The 16758-nt window shown below is 39.1% G+C and overlaps 1 long non-coding RNA gene across 1 annotated transcript; it reads left to right on the plus strand.

Moving 5' to 3' along the window:
* Positions 1-10925: 10925 nt before the first annotated feature.
* LOC309609935 lies at positions 10926-16378 on the plus strand. Its single transcript, XR_014233664.1, has 2 exons — positions 10926-15839; positions 15879-16378. It is a non-coding gene; the product is annotated as an uncharacterized lncRNA (long non-coding RNA).
* Positions 16379-16758: the final 380 nt, after the last annotated feature.

Below are 16758 nucleotides of genomic sequence, written 5' to 3' on the forward strand. Positions count from 1 at the left end.
TTTATTATAGCATACTGAATATAGTTCCCTGTGCTATACACTAGGACCTTGTTTATTTTTATACATAGTAGTGTGTGTCTTCTAATCCCAAACTCCTAATTTATCCCTCCCCCTGCCTTTCCCCTTTGGTAGCCATAAGTTTGTTTTCTATGTCTGTGAGTCTGTTTCGGTTTCATAAGTAAGTTCATTTGTGTCATATTTTAGATTCCACATATAAGTGATATCATACGGTATTTGTTTTTCTCTTTCTGACTTACTTCACTCAGTATGATAATCTCTAGTTCCATCCATGTTGTTGCAAATGGCATTATTTCATTCTTTTTTATGGTTGGGTAGTATTCCATTGTGTATATGTACACTACATCTTTTTTATCCATCCATCAATGAACATTTAGGTTGCTTCCATGTTTTGGCTATTGTAAATAGTGCTGCTATGACCATTGGGGTCCATGTATCTTTTCAAATTATAGTTTTCCCCAGATATATGCCCAGGAGTGGGATTGCTGGATGATATGGCAACTCTATATTTAGTTTTTTAAGGAACCTCCATACTATTTTCCATAGTGGCTGCAACGTAATTCCCACCAACAGTGTAGAAGAATTCCCTTTTCTCCACACCCTCTCCAGCATTTGTTTTTGTGGACTTTTTAATGATGGCCATTCTGACCAGTGTGAGGTGGTACTCACTGCAGTTTTGATTTGCATTTCTCCAATAATTAGAGATGTTGAGCATCTTCCAATATGCCTGTTGTTCATCTGTATGTCTTCTTTGGAGAAATGTCTGTTTAGGTCTTCTGCCCATTTTTCGATTGAGTTGTTTGTTTTTTTGTTATTGAGTTGTATGAGCTGTTTGTATATTTGGGAAATAAAGCCCTTGTTGGTTGCACCATTTGCAAGTATTTTCTCCCAGTCCATAGGTTGTCTTTTCATTTTGTTTATGGTTTCCCTTGCTGTGCAAAAGCTTGTAAGTTTGATTAGGTACCATTTGTTTATTTTTGCTTTTATTTGTGTTGCCTTGGGAGATTGGCCTATGAAAACTTTGGTATGATTTATGTCAGAGAATGTTTTGCCTATGTTCTCTTCTAGGAGTTTTATGGTAGCATGTCTTATATTTAAGCTAAAAAAAAAAAAAAAAAAATTTAAGCCATTTGGGTTTATTTTTGTGTATGGTATGAGGGTGTGTTCTTACTTCATTGATTTGCATGCGGCTGTCCAACTCTCCCAACACCACTTGCTGAAGAGACTGTCTTTTCTCTATTGTATATTCTTGCCTCCTTTGTTAAAGATTAATTGAATGTGAGTATGTGGGTTTCTTTCTGGGCTCTCTATTCTGTTCCATTGATCCAGTGTCTGTTTTTGTGCCTTCATGCTGTTTTGATGACTTTTGATGACTTCTTTGTCTGAAGTCTGGGAGGGGTATGCCTCCAGCTTCTTTCTTCTTCTTCAGGATTGCTATGGCAATTCTGGGTCTTTTATGGTTTCATATAAATTTTAGGATTATTTGTTTTAGTTCTGTGAAAAATGTCATGGGTAATTTGATAGGGATCACATTCAATCTGTAGATTGCTTTGGGTAGTATGGCCATTCTAACAACATGAATTCTCCCAATCCAAGTTATCTCTTGTATTTTAACTTGTCCCTCTCTAAGTTGTTCCCCAAAGGCTAGTAACATACATGACTCCCCATTCCATTTGTTAAAAAGGCTGGGGTGGGGGTGTAAGCGAACATTATGCTCAATTCCTTGTTTCCCTCTGGCACATCTACTTTCTCATTTTATCTTCATTGCCTAATTCCTTGGCTCTTTCTTCACCTCTCATACACTCTTCCATATATTTCATTTGGATTTATATCTGTGTGGCTTCTCTGAAATTACTGTAGTAGGGTCATTAGTTTTAAATTGAATGGATCCTTTTCTGTGCTTATTTTTCTTATTAATCAGCATTTATTGATAGTTTATTATGTGCCAGACATTGTGCTAATAGCTTTATATACATTATCCAATTTAATCCTGACAATAACTCTATTAGATAAGTAATATTATTAATCTCTTTTTGCAAATGCTTATAAAGTTCTGGTGATGCGTCCAAGGTGTCATTGTCGGTAAGTGGCAAAACTAGGATTTACACCCAGGTCTGTCCAACTCCAAATCATTATGCAATCATTTGGCCTCACTCACCATTTTCTTTCTTTAAACTCCTCCTCCCATGGTTTAAAGGACAAAATTCTATCTCGGTCTCCTTCCAAATTCTCTGGCTGCCTGTTCTCTAGTTCCTTTGTAGGTTTCCCCTTCTCTATCATCTCTCACTTAGCTGTGATTCAGTCCTCAGCCCTCATCTTTTCTCACTCTGCATTCTCTCCGTGGGTTATTTCATCCATTTCCTTGGTTTCGACTATGAATTAATTATATGTGGTGACTCTCAGATCTGTATCTCTGACCCAGATCTCTCTCCAACTGGCTTTAGGAATCTTTGATCGGATGTTTCAGAGGCACTTTAAACTCCAAACAAAAACTGAAATCATCATCTTGTCCCCAACATCTATACTTCCTCCTGAAGCCTTTGTCTTAGTGGATGGTGCCACTCACCACCCACCCAGTTACTGAGGTCAGAAATCTGGGAATGGGGACTTCCCTGGTGGTCCAGTGGCTAAGGCTCTGCGCTCCCAATGCAGGGGGGCCGGGTTCAATCCCTGGTCAGGGAACAAGATCCCACATGCCTCAAGTAAGTGTTCACATGCCGCAACTAAAAAAAAAAGATCCCGCATGCGGCAACGAAGATCCCACGTGCCACAACTAAGATCCAGTGCAGCCAGATAAATAAATATTCAAAAAAAAAAAAAAAAAGGAAATCTGGGAATCAATGAGTACTTCTCTCTTTTCTCACCTTCCATATCCAAATACTTAGGAAATCCTATTGACTTTACCTCCTAAATATCTCTTGAATATTCCTTTTTCTTTTCCATTCCCATTTCTTCTGCTTAGTTTAGGCCTTTATCACTTGTTGCTCACTTTCCAGATTGCTGCCCCAGCCTCCTCTCTGCTTTTGCTGCCTGTCCATCTAGCCCTCTCTTTAGTCTCCCTTCCAAACAGAATTTCTCCCTACCACAGAATTTCTCTTTCTAAAATACAAGTATAATGTAAACAACACACACACACACACACACCACACACACACACACACACACACACTTACTTATGCACAGAAAAGTTTCTGGAAGAATCTATTAATGGTGGTTAATTGAAGAGAGAGGAGCTGGATGTCTGAGGTGGAATGGAGACTTTTATTATATTTTTTTGTACTGATTCAAATATTATTTTACTATATATGTGTTACTTTTATTATATAAAAACTAGTTTTTAAAAAATGACTTCTCTATACTTTGACCCAGAAATTCTACATCTAAAAGTTTATCCTATTCTTGTACATACACGTGAGCAAAAGTGAACATATGTACATGGATATGATATAACCTAAATGCCTATAAATAGTATAATGGCTAAGTACAAAAATAGTACAGACATACAATGAATTTCTATGCTGTCATGAAGAAGAATGATGTGCTTTGTACTACGTACCTCTGTGTATTAATGTGCATGAACATGCAAAAGAGCATATTCTATGATATACCACTTGTATATCACAGAACATCTCTGAAAGATTTTTTAATAGACTTAAACAGTAGTTGCTTCTAGGGAGGGACAAGGAGACAGGGGAAATCTCCTATGTAGCATGGGAGGAAGCTTACTTTCACTGGCTTATAGTGTTTGAATTTTATACCATGTTTATGTATTACTCTACGCAAAATTTTTTAAATGCATATAATTTTAATAGGTAATATAATCCATTTCATGAAAAGAGGCACAATTCACTTGGATTGTCCTATACTGACTGGAAGCTATCTTGCTTCTCCAAGCTTCTTTATCACTCATTCTTTGCAGATACACAGTTTTATGCAAAATGAAGGAAGGTTATACTAGTAATGGTTTTAGTTTTGTATTCCCTGATAGGCTGGCTAAATATGGTTTTCTACATTGGTATACATGGTGTTACTGAAGATATAGTGGTCACTCCTCTTACCCTCTCTTCCATGTTCACAAACACGTGATCTCTCTGTATTGTACTGATAAGCTCTTCAAAACACATAATATGCCCCTTAATTTGGACTTATTTTTGAATCAGAACAATTCCAAACCTGTATGTTAAAATTAAACATTACTCCCCTATTGAAAATCCTTCCAATCCTGTTCATTGCCTTTAGCATAAATTCTAAGCTTCTATTAATATCTATTATTATTAAAAATCTTACTCCTGCCTACCTATTCATCCCGAAAACTTGCTAGTCCACTCTCCTCCAGTTCTTTGCTTTGTCTTGTTGAATAACCTGCAGTAACCTGAATGTGTCCTACTTCTCAAGCCCCCGTACTTTTACACATGTAGTTTATTCTGCCCCCAAATTCCTTTTTTCCACCCTCAGTCAACCTACTAACTGGTTACCTCTGAGTTCCAGCAGCCTGTGCTTTGTCACATGGTTTAGGAATTGGCTTATTGCTAATTTGTTTCTTCCCACACACTGTAAACTCATTGAGAACAGCAACATCTTGCTCATCTTCATAGCCCCAGTGCCTCAAGGCATTCAATATGTGTTTGAATGAATTTGGGGGAGTAAATGCTAAGATTGCATACATAGGGGAATAGGGTTTAATGGCCAGGGAGAGGAATTTGGATAATTACAAATAAGGAACCACTGTTGCTTGTGCAAGGGAATGACATGACAAAATGGACTGGGAGAGAGAGAGGCTGGAGGGGGAGAGATTAGATAGTCAGATGTTGGGAGCAATTTGGGTATAAAGAGATGAGGACTAAGATTAGAGCTGTGATCCTGGGATGGGTAGGGAAAGCCTAAGAGGAAACTGGTTTGGGGAGAAGGAGAGTTTATAGGCAGAAACAGGCAATAATAGTAATAGCTACCATTTGTTGAACATCTGTACCATGTACATGCTAAGTGTTTTACAGGCCTGGGTGGACCTTGAGCTTTTGCTGAGAGTTTAACAATGCCCCTCCCCCAGTGCATCTATTTGCTTTTGGGGTTTGATTGCTGTGGTTGGTGCATTCTGGTGGAATCCCTTGTATCTTTCTGCAGCCATGAATTTATTTAGAAACTAATCCATCCCACGAAACAGAGGGAACAGGAACTCTGACCCCACTGAGATTTAAGGTTACAAAACCATGACTGATGGGGCTTCCCTTGTGGTGCAGTGGTTAAGAACCTGCCTGCCAATGCAGGTGACACAGGTTCGATCCCTGGTTCGGGAAGATCCCACGTGCCGCGGAGAAACTATGCCCATGCACCACAACTACTGAGCCCATGTGCTGCAGCTACTGAAGCCCGCATGCCTAGAGCCCGTGCTCCACAACAAGTGAAGCCACTGCAATGAGAAGCCCGCGCACTGCAACGAAGAGTAGCCGCCGCTCGCCGCAACTAGAGAAAGCCCGTGTGCAGCAACAAAGACCCAAGGCAGCCAAAAAATAAATAAATAAATAAACTTAAACAAACAAACTAACAAAAACAGCATGACTGATTAATGGGGAAGGCCCAGGCAAAGTAAGTTTTCAGGAAAGGACAATCAGATTCCTAACAGGAAAATCCCTACAGGGTAAAATGGACTTGGGCCAGTGACCTAAATTCAATTCAAAGGTCTAAAGGGGAGTCCCTTTGACAGTGTACTGAGTGGTGGTGACTCTGGAGGAGTGTATGAATGTGAATTGAATGAGCTTACCACTTGCAGAGCCAGGCAGTTTTGCCTTGGGTTTAGTTGAAATGGAGTATGTTCCCTCCCATTTCACTAAAGTTGTGCTGTCTGTGGAAACCTAGAGAGGTCTAAACTAAGGCCTTTAGGAGTCAGTAGACTAGGGTTTTATTCCTTCAGGATTTCTGGGGTTTAAGCCAAGAAACTGATAGCAGTGCCGTTGATGGATTTCTAGCTCTACTGAGTGGTGGATCTGTGGTTCCATTATTAGCAGTGGCAGCAGGTGCCTGGCTGCCCACGCTGGGGCAGAGGCCAGAGGGCATGAATGACTTGGTCAGAGTGGTGTCTATGAGGGGTGGTTAGGGACCAGAAATTGGGCCCAGCTCAAAGTGTATTTTAGTCTCCTTTTCACCAATGGGCTGCAGTAACAAGCAGTAACCAGGCCTATTTATGGACATATAGGCGTCATGGGCATTCTCAAAAGCAGGAGCAGAAAGTAACCCCTGGAAAAGGCTGTAGCTTCTTATTTGTCAAACAGGTAGAGACTCAGCAATACCTGGAGTGTTGTTAGGAGTACAATTCTCAGACCTACTGAATCAGAAAAACTGTATTTTAACAAGCCCTCCAGGTGATTCAAATAAATATTAAAGTTTGAGAATCACTGATAGAACATCACTGCAAAAGTAAAATCATTTAGACTGAGAAAGACAAACACTGTGTTAACTGAAAAAAAAATTGCACAACCTAAAAGTTGAGAATTATGTTTTATTTGGCAGACCTACTGAGGACTTAAACCTGGAATACAGCCTCTCAGATAGCTCTGAGGGACTGTTCCAAGGAGGAAAGAGAGGAGCCAGTATATATAGGAGTTTTTGCTGGAAAAAAAACCCCCATGTATTCAAACATCAAAAGATTACTGACATCTCAAGCAATGATTTTAGTACCTTTCTATGTATAGGAAGATGCAAGAGTCTGGGCTCATTGAAATTATTCTTTTGATATGCATTTTAACTATCTAGGGCCAGTATCCTGTTTTTCTCCATCCTGAATTCCCCTCAGGTTGCACCATCAGGGGCTGCTGCAGTAGCCGATGGCTTTATGGCTGCAACATCCTTTGTTTACTGAAATGGCAGGCGACATTCTTTGTCCATGGTGTGTGATATCACTTATATGTGGAATCAAAAAAATAAAAGAAACTAGTGATTATAACAAAAAAGAAACAGACTCACAGATGTTGAGAACAAACTAGTGGGGAGAGGGAAAGGGGGAGGAGCAAGATAGGGGAAGGGGACTAAGAGGTACCAACTACTATGTATAAAATAAATAAGCTACAAGGATAAATAGTACAACACAGGGAATATAGCCAATACTTTATAATAACTATAAATGGAATATAACATTTAAAAATTGTGAATCACTATGTTGTACACCTGAAACTTATATAATATTGTACATCAACTATACCTCAATTAAAAAAAAGTAAAATCATTTGAACTCAGGCTAATGACATCTTAGATATAGACTTTCTATAATCTATAATCCTCAGAACAACCCATTTTACTGACAGAGAAACTGAAGTCACTATGAGCTCTATGTTGGCAAATCCAAAGAACATCTCCATGCCCCTTCTCACTTAACCTCTCAGCATCGTTGGCCATGGATGACCACTCCTTCTTGGGAACACTCTCTTCACATGGCTTCTATGACAACATACTCTCATAGTCTTCCTCCTATAGCATCAGGCAATCAGTCTCTTTTCCTGGCTCTTTTCTCCAACTTTCAAATGATGGAGCTCCAAAACTGGGACTTGCATCTCCTTCTTTCCTCTATCTTGATTCTCTCCCTAGGGGACCACTTCCCCTTCCATGGCTTTAAATACTGTCTACGGGCTTGTGCCTCCCTAAACTCCAAACTTTCATCTAATTACCTACTTCACATCTCTACTCAGCTCTCTAAAATATATCAAACAAACATAATATATTCAAAGCAGAGCTCTTAATTCCCCACTCCAAAACTTGTTTCTCCTCAGTCTTCCCCACCACAGCAAATGACATACCATCTACTCATCATCTATTTGCTTAGGCCCCAAACCCAGGAGTCATCCCTGATATCCTCTAAGACTAGTATAACTGTTGAGAATATAGACTCTGCCAAAGGCAAAGGTTTCCTGAAGAACTTTGCATCGAAGGTGGAGCCTTTTCCCACAATTAAGAGATCAAGGATTTTTGGTAAAAAGAATGGTAAAAAATTTGCCCCAAGTGTTGGCTGTCAACTTGCATATTAGCTCAAGCAGATTTTTCAACTGTGAGGTAGCCCAGGGCCATCCAAAGCCCCACAAATTGGCATCCAGATAAGTCTTTGCCTATGAAACAAGATAATATTTGTGAAAGTGCCTACTACAGTGCTTCAGGAAGTGTGATGGTGAAGAGGGCTTGGGACTGCTCAGACATACCCCAAGACTGCAGGACAGATCTACCAGCAGTTGGTTTTCTAAGCCCTCAGACCCATCCATGTATTGCCAAAGTGTCATGTGAGACAGTGAGCATCAGATGACTTATTCAGTGTTGATAGGGCCTGCTGATTGAATTTGATGGACTGACTGATACATGAAGAGTCTTCTCTTCCCCCATCATCCAGACCTGAACACAGGCTAACTGTGCAAAGAGTAACTGTGCAAAGGCATAAAACAGGCTCTCTTCCTTACATGGGCTTCTGGGAGTCGATTAAGGGTTAATTAATTAATTATTTTTGTTTATTTGTTTTAAGAACTGCTTGGTATCCCTGGGCACACAGACAATACAACCTAATAGGGCTTAAGATATATAAAAAAGAACCAAACAAAAAATTTTAATTCTCTAATTAATTAAGAGGCTAAGCCTGTTGAGAATAGCATTAAAAAAAATCAACACTGGCCCAAACTCTAGTGAGGTGGCCAGCTGAATGTGTTTATGCTGACCTTTGGCTAACAGAGTGGCTGTAACTAACTGAAGATGAACTATAGCTTGTCAGCTCAGTGGTTCTCAACCTTTTTATGTAACATCCCAACCATCACATTTCAACGAATATTATCAAACCTGCTTTAATCCTGGGAGAAACTATATCTGACAGAAGATACAAGAGACTGCAGAATGAACTCTGTATCAGGCTGAATAAGCCAGAACATTTTTTTTTTATCAAATAACTCAAACATAAAAAATAATAAAGGTGAAGCTTCTGGTTCTTTCCAAGATGGAATAAGACCACTACATCCTCCGTCTCCTATGGATTCAGCTAATAACTCTGGACACAACATGAAAAGCAACTACATGAGAATCTGGAAAGTAAACAAAAGAAGATAAATTGTCAAGAGAAGTCAAAACTTAGAGAAATGAGGCATACAGATGTGAATTTTTTGTTTTTTAAAAAATTTCCTCCTTTTTCTCATAGCTTTGACCGGAGGGCAGGTACCAGTTATAAAACTGTGTGGTGGTGGCAGAAGAGGCTAAACTTGTAGTAGAAACCCCATCTTTCTAAAAAGAAGAAACAGGAAAAGAGGACTGAAGAGAGTATGTGTATGTGATCCTCATTTTTTTCCTCTCTTACCTTTTCTTTGAAATGGGGCCCTAGTTGTGGAAATGGGGCCCAAAGCTGTACTTTGATGGTAATGTAGGCAATTAAAATTCCAGTTAAAATCCTATCTGTTCAGAGGAACTGGAAAAGGTGGCCCTGAGGGCCTGAGAGTGTGAGAGGACTCATGAGGAGGAGAGAACTGGAGAAGGGATCACTTAATTCTGTGTATGAACCTATACATGTCATGGGCTGATGTTGAACTGTGCTTGCATGGGACAGACTGAAATCAGTACAGCAAAGGCTTTGAGAACTGAACTGAGATTGAAACTACTGCCCACAGAAGGTGAAGCAGAACTAGCAGTCTGACCCTAACTAGGTTGACTGTCTGCTATAATGAAAAAAAATCAACATTCTTAAGAGGATTTTAACTGGACCCAGACCTTATACAGCATAATATTAAAAATGTCTAGCATATAATCTAAAATTACTTTACATAAAAAGAAAAGGTAAGTGTGACCAGTTCTCAAGGGACAATTAACAAATGTCAACCACAAGATGACCCAGATGTTGGAATTATCACACAGACTTTAAAGCAGCTATGGTAACCATGCTTCATGAGCTAAAGGTAAACATACCTGAAGTGAATAGAAAAATAGAAGTTCTTGGAAGAGAAATAAAAACTGTAAAAAAGAACCAAACAGAAAATTTTTTAAACTGAAAAAATATAGCACATGAAATTTAAAATTCATTTGATGGGCTAACAGCAGAATGGAGATTATAAAAGAGAGAATCAAGGAACCTGAAAATAGATCAATAGAATGTATTCAATCTGGAGAACAAAGAGAAAAACAGTTGGGATGAAAAATGAACAGTATCTCAGGTTTCTGTGGAATAAAAAAAATAAAAAAAATTGTAACATTTATGACATTGGAGTTCCAAAGAAGAGGAAAGACAGATTGATGCAGAAATATGTTAGAAGAAATAATAGGTTAAAACTTCCCAAATTTAATGAAAGATATAAATTTGCAGATTCAAGAAGCTCGGTGAACCCCAAACAGGAAAAACTAAAACAACAACAACAACAAAAAAAACAAAACCCCAAAACCCCTAACCGCACACATGAAGACACATCATAATTAAACTGCTAAAAACAAAATATAAAGAAAATTCTTCAAAGCAGCTAGAGAAAAATGAAATATAGCGGACACAGAGATGAACAACTATTTGAATTACAGCAGATATCTCATCAGAAATGTTACTGAGTCCAACCTTGTACTGCTTGTTGCACAACACGCCAGTAAATCAAGAGATGATGTGTTGGGGCAAAGAATAACAATTTAATTCAGTAAGCCAGCAGACAAAGAATATGGTGGACTAGTGTCCCAAAGAACCATCTTACCTGAGTTAGAATTCAGGCTTCTTTTATACTAAAAGGGGAGGGAGTGAAGTTGGTTGCTGCAAACTTCTTGGTGCTGGAACCCTTGTTCTTGCAGCTGTCCACGTAGGTCTGGTCAAAATGTTCCTATAAACCTCCAACAAGACAAATGTTATTCTCTGTTCTGCAACTTTTTTTTTTTTTTTAAATTATTATTATTATTATTTTTAAATTTTATTTATTTATTTATGGCTGTGTTGGGTCTTCGTTTCTGTGCAAGGGCTCTCTCTAGTTGCGGCAAGTGGGGGCCACTCCTCATCGCGGTGCGCGGGCCTCTCACTGTCGCGGCCTCTCTTGTTGAGGAGCACAAGCTCCAGACGCGCAGGCTCAGTAGCTGTGGCTCACGGGCTTAGTTGCTCCGCGGCATGTGGGATCCTCCCAGACCAGGGCTCGAACCCGTGTCCCCTGCATCGGCAGGCAGACTCCCAACCACTGCGCCACCAGGGAAGCCCTGTTCTGCAACTTTTTAAAGGAAAAGTGTTACACCTTTAAAGGTCAGAGCCTTGAGAATGGACTATCCTGTATATTTCAGACTAGAGGCAACATTCTTTTGCAAAAGGTGCAAAGCCAGCATGACTAAGCACAGGCAACAGAGCACAAAGGTTAGAGCATATTGAATAGATACAATATGGAGTCAGGTTTGTTCATCTCTGTTACAGAAACTGTGGAGGCTAGAAAACAGTGGAACAAAATCTTTAAAGTACTAAAATATCTGTCAACCCAGAGTCCTACATTCAACAAAAATATTCTTCAGTAATGAAGGCTAAATAAACACATTTTTGGGAATTCCCTGATGGTCCAGTGGTTAGGACTTGGTGGTTTCACTGCCATGGCCCAGGTTCAACCCCTGATCAGGGAACTAAGATCCTTCAAGCTGTGCGGCACAGCCAAAAAAAAAAAAAGACATTTTCAAATGAAAGAAAACTAAGAAAATTTGTCATCAACGGACTTATTCTAAAAGAACAGGAAGAAAGGAAGTTCTTGAAGCTTAAGGGAAACAATGCTAGAGGGAAACTTGGAAATTTAAGAAGACAGAAAGACCAACAGGAGTGGTTAATAGCTAGGTAAATAAAAAAGTCTATTTTTTGTCTCTCATGTTTCTTTAATATATATGACTGAGTGAAAGCAAAAACTATATCATTGTCTGTTGGAGTTTTCAAATGTTCCTATAATACATATGACAGCTATAGTATAAAGGAGAAAGGGTAAAGAGGCCTATATGGTTAAAAGCTTCTACATATTATTTGAGGTAGTAAAATATTTACTCTGAGTAACTGTGAAAAGTTAGATATATATACTGAATTTTCTAGAGCAACCCCTAGAATAAAAATCCAAAACAATATAGCCAAAAGGCCAATAGATAAAGTAAAATAATAAAAAATATTCAAATAATCAAAAAGAAAGCAGAGCAGTGGGGGACAAAAACAGAAAAAGAAATAGAAAGGAAAAGCAGAAAACAAATAATAAAATGGTAACCCTAAATCCAATCATATTAATAATTATATTACATGTAAATTGTCTAAATATAACAATTAAAAGGCAGAGATTGTCAGACTGTATTTTAAAAAGACCACATCACAGTTGCACAACATTGTAAATTGTAAATTGTACTAAATATCACTGAATTGTTCACTTTAAAAGTGTTAATTTTATATTATTATATTTCATTTCAATAAGTGATTTCTTAAAATTACCACAACATAGGCTACATACAAATACAGTTGACTTTTGAACAATGAGGAGGTTGATCCTTATATAACTTAGAGTTGGCCCTGAGTATCCATGGATTCAACCAACCACAGACCATGTATTTACTATTGAAAATTATCTGCATATAAGTGGACTCATGCAGTTCAAACACACATTGTTCAAGGGTCAACTGTAACCCACTTTAAATATAAAGACACAGTTAGGTTGAAAGTAAAAGTACAGAAAGGGATATAATCTGCAAACACTAATCGAAAAGAAAGCTGGTAGGAGAAAAGGAATGGCTCTCCCTTACAGATAAATGCCAGTTAATAATTGTAGAGGGAATGAAGGAAATAGAAAATTATCATTATGAGATGACTGTATTAATTGTCACTGACAAGATTCACCAATAGATGCTAAAATTAATGGGAGAAAAATTGAGGAGAAATTAGGTATGAGAATAGTTTCAGTGTATCTTCCCCCAGATATTTATTTATTACAAAGCCGAAAACAGTCAATTTTCAGTGGAGAAATCTTGCAGACACCACCTAAATCAAGTGATCAAGTTAGACATCACCAGTAATAAGACATATTGACATCATGTACCTGCAGATATAATGTACTGAGAAGGGCACATCATGCTGAAAGATGTAAAACCTCAATCTAATGATGAGAAAACATCAAACACAAATCAAGGAATATTTTGCAAAATAACTGACAGGTACTGTTCATTTAAAGTGTCAAAATCATGAAAGACAAGGCAAGAATGATGAACTTCCACAGACTGGAGAAGCCTAAGAAGATATACAATTAAATGTTCTGTGGGATCCTGGAATGGATCTTGGAACAGAAAAAGGACATTGGCCAAAAGCTAATAAAAGTCAAATAAAGTGTACAGCTTAGTCAGTAATATTGTATCAAGGTTAACTTCTCAGTTTTTATCGTCATATCACAGTTATGCAAGATGTTAATATTAGGGAATGTTGGATGAAGGATATGTGGGAAATCTCTGTATTATTTTTGGAATTTTCCTGTAAGTCTAAAATTACTTCAAAATAAAAAGGGTTAAACATTTTTTAAGTGAAAGAAAGGAAAGAAAGAACGAAGGAAGGGTAGAAGGAAGGAAGGAAGGAAGGGGGGTAGGTAGTGGCTATATTAATGTCAGATAAAGTAGACTTCAGAACAAGGAATATTACCAGCAATAAAGAGGGACATTAAATAATGACAAGAGTCAATTCACTAAGAAGACATAACAGGGGCTTCCCTGGTGGCGCGGTGGTTAAGAATCCACCTGCCAATGCAGGGGACATGGGTTCGAGCCCTGCTCCAGGAAGATCCCACATGCCGCGGAGCAACTAAGCCTGTGCACCACAACTACTGAGCCTGCACTCTAGAACCCTCGAGCCACAACTACTAAGCACACGCACCACAACTACTGAAGCCCTCACACCTAGAGCCTGTGCTCTGCAACAAGAGAAGCCACTGCAATGAGAAGCCTGTGCACCACAACGAAGAGTAGCCCCCACTCGCTGCAACTAGAGAAAGCCTGTGCGCAGTAATGAAGACCCACAGCAGCCAAAAATAAATAAATAAAAATAAATTTAAAAAAAAGAAGACATAACAATCCTAAACATGCATGCAACTAACAATAGAGCTTCAAAATACATGAAGACAAAATGGGTAGAACTGAAAGGATAGATAGAGAAATCCACAATTACATTTGAAGATTTCAACACTCTTCTCTGAGTAGTTGATAGAACCAGTAGAAGGAAAATCAATAAGGATATGTATGACCTGAACAACACTATCAACCAATTTGACATAACTGGCATTTTCAGAGCACTCCACTCAGCAGCAGATGAATACGTATTTTTTGTGTGAGAGATTCTGCAAAATTAGAACACACTTAGAGACTTATGTCTTGATCTGAGATTATCAAGAACACATACCTCTTATAGGGAATCAGGGTTAGCCAGCACACCTGTGACAAACCCAAGCTTTTTGTCAGAGATTCTAAGCATCTAAGTGTAAGCTACTCAGGGATTTTTAAATAAATTTAGCCAACTGGAGACCTCCCCTGATGTGTCTGCCTGGTATCTCCCAGGGCATTGGTGGCTCTACGTGGTTGCTTTCTGCTTTGATGTTTGCTGTGACTTCCAGGAAAGGAAGCACCTCCACTAAATTAATACCCTATCTGGTACATAATCTAAATCAGTTTATCAAGAAACCAGCAAATGTGCCAGGCCTAGCAGCCATCTTCCTACTCTCAGTTTTTCTTTTAAAACCCAGATGTGTGTGTATGCCTATGTGTGCATATATCATTTTACTTTTCTGAATCTTATAACAGAGTTTCAGATGCTATCAGCTTCATCTATCATCAGATATGTTAATCTGTTATGTAGTTGTGGTAGACAAAATAATGTCCCTCCCAAAGATGGTCATGTATCAATCCTTGGCATTTGTGAATATGTTACCCCACGTGGTAAAAAGGACTATGTGATGTGACTAAGTTAATAATTTTCAGATGGGGAAATTATCCTGGATTATCTGAGTGGGCCCAATGTAATCACAAGGGTCCTTATAAGAGGGAGACAAGAGACAAGAGAGGTGAGAATCAGAAAAGGAGGTGTAGGGAATTTCCCAGTGGTCCAGTGGTTAGGCACTTTCACTGCCTGGGCCTGGATTCAATGTCTGGTCGGGGAACTAAGATCCCACAAGCTGCGTGGCACCGCCAAAAAAAAGGAGATACAACAACAGAAACAGGGTTGGAGTGTGTGCTCTGAAGATGAAGGAAAAAGGCCATGAGCCACGGAATGCAGTCAGTCTCTAGAAGCTGAAAAAGGCAAGGAGCCTCCTGAAGGAATATAGTTCTGCTGATACCTTGATTTTAGTCCTGTGAGACTCATTTCAGACATCTGACTTCCAGAACTGTAAGATAATAAATTTATGTTGTTTTAAGCCACTAAGTTTATGGCCTCAGAAAACTAATACAGTAGTCAAATTTATCAATCTTTCTCTTTATAGCTTTCTAAGTTTGGGTTCATGTTTAGAAAGACCTTTGCCACTCTGAGATTATAAACCTTTTCCCCATGTCTCATTTGAAACTTACATGGTTTTAGATTTTATTACTTTAATAGATTGACTAATTAAAGGAACCAGCCAGAGGTCTGTATCTTGTACTGATATAATAGAAAAAGGAAACATAGATGGAAGAGTCTTTATCTGTTTGACCTTTGGACTGGGCCTGTCTTTCTCTATAGGAATCTACTAGCATAGGTAGGGATGGTCATTTATTGTCTGTCCAGCTGACACTGAAGCCTGCAAAACCTAGGCTTGGGGCATAGAGTGCTGGGGAGAGTGAAGGACTGAGGGAGCCAGAGCTCTCTTTGTGAGAAAGGATGTGTTTCTTAAGGTAAAGAGGTAAAGGATGTAAAGGATGTGTTTCTTGAGGTAAAGGAGGTAAAGGATGTGTTTCTTGAGGTAAAGAGACTCAGTACTTTGGGCGTGGCAAATTATGCTCAGAGATTGTTCTTGTTAAATATTTTATTTAATACAGGTTCACTGTGGGAATTACAATGATTTCACAAGCCAATAGCATACAGGAGAGTGTCTCTTAATAAGCCAGTAAAGAAACAACATACTGGGCTTCCCTGGTGGCGCAGTGGTTGAGAGTCTGCCTGCCAATGCAGGGGACACGGGTTCAAGCCCTGGTCTGGGAAGATCCCACATGCCGCAGAGCAACTAGGCCCGTGAGCCACAACTACTGAGCCTGCGCGTCTGGAGCCTGTGCTCCGCAACAAGAGAGGCCGCGATGGTGAGAGGCCTGCGCACCGCGATGAAGAGTGGCCCCCGCTTGCCGCTTGCCGCAACTAGAGAAAGCCCTCACACAGAAACAAAGACCCAACACAGCCAAAAATAAATAAATTAATTAATTAAAAAAAAAAGAAAGAAAGAAACAACATACTCCAAACCAATGATAGATTGCTCCAGGCAAGGGGAGATGAAAAAAATAAAGTCCAAATTTAGTTGAGGGAATACGTTTTCTATGAGTTTTGATTTCTTGGAAGAGTTGACATCCGACGCCAGCGCAAAAATAAAAGTCCCTGGTTGCTAAAGCACGTTGCTAGGGAACGATGGTGGTTGTGTTGGCAGGCTGGCTGGTCTCCCAGCAGTTGGTCACCACTGCCAATAAAGAAGTTGCCTTTACCAAAGCAGGGGCCAATGCCCCAAGGTCTTTGGAGAACTAGGTTAATAAAGAGTAGCTCTGCCCAGACAAAAATCTCGTTACTCATAGTCTAAATGTTCCCTGGCCATAGTTCCTTCTCCACATGTTCTATGG

This window comes from Balaenoptera borealis (genome assembly GCF_965194805.1).
Source record: "Balaenoptera borealis genome assembly, chromosome: 1".
NCBI lineage: Eukaryota > Metazoa > Chordata > Mammalia > Artiodactyla > Balaenopteridae > Balaenoptera > Balaenoptera borealis.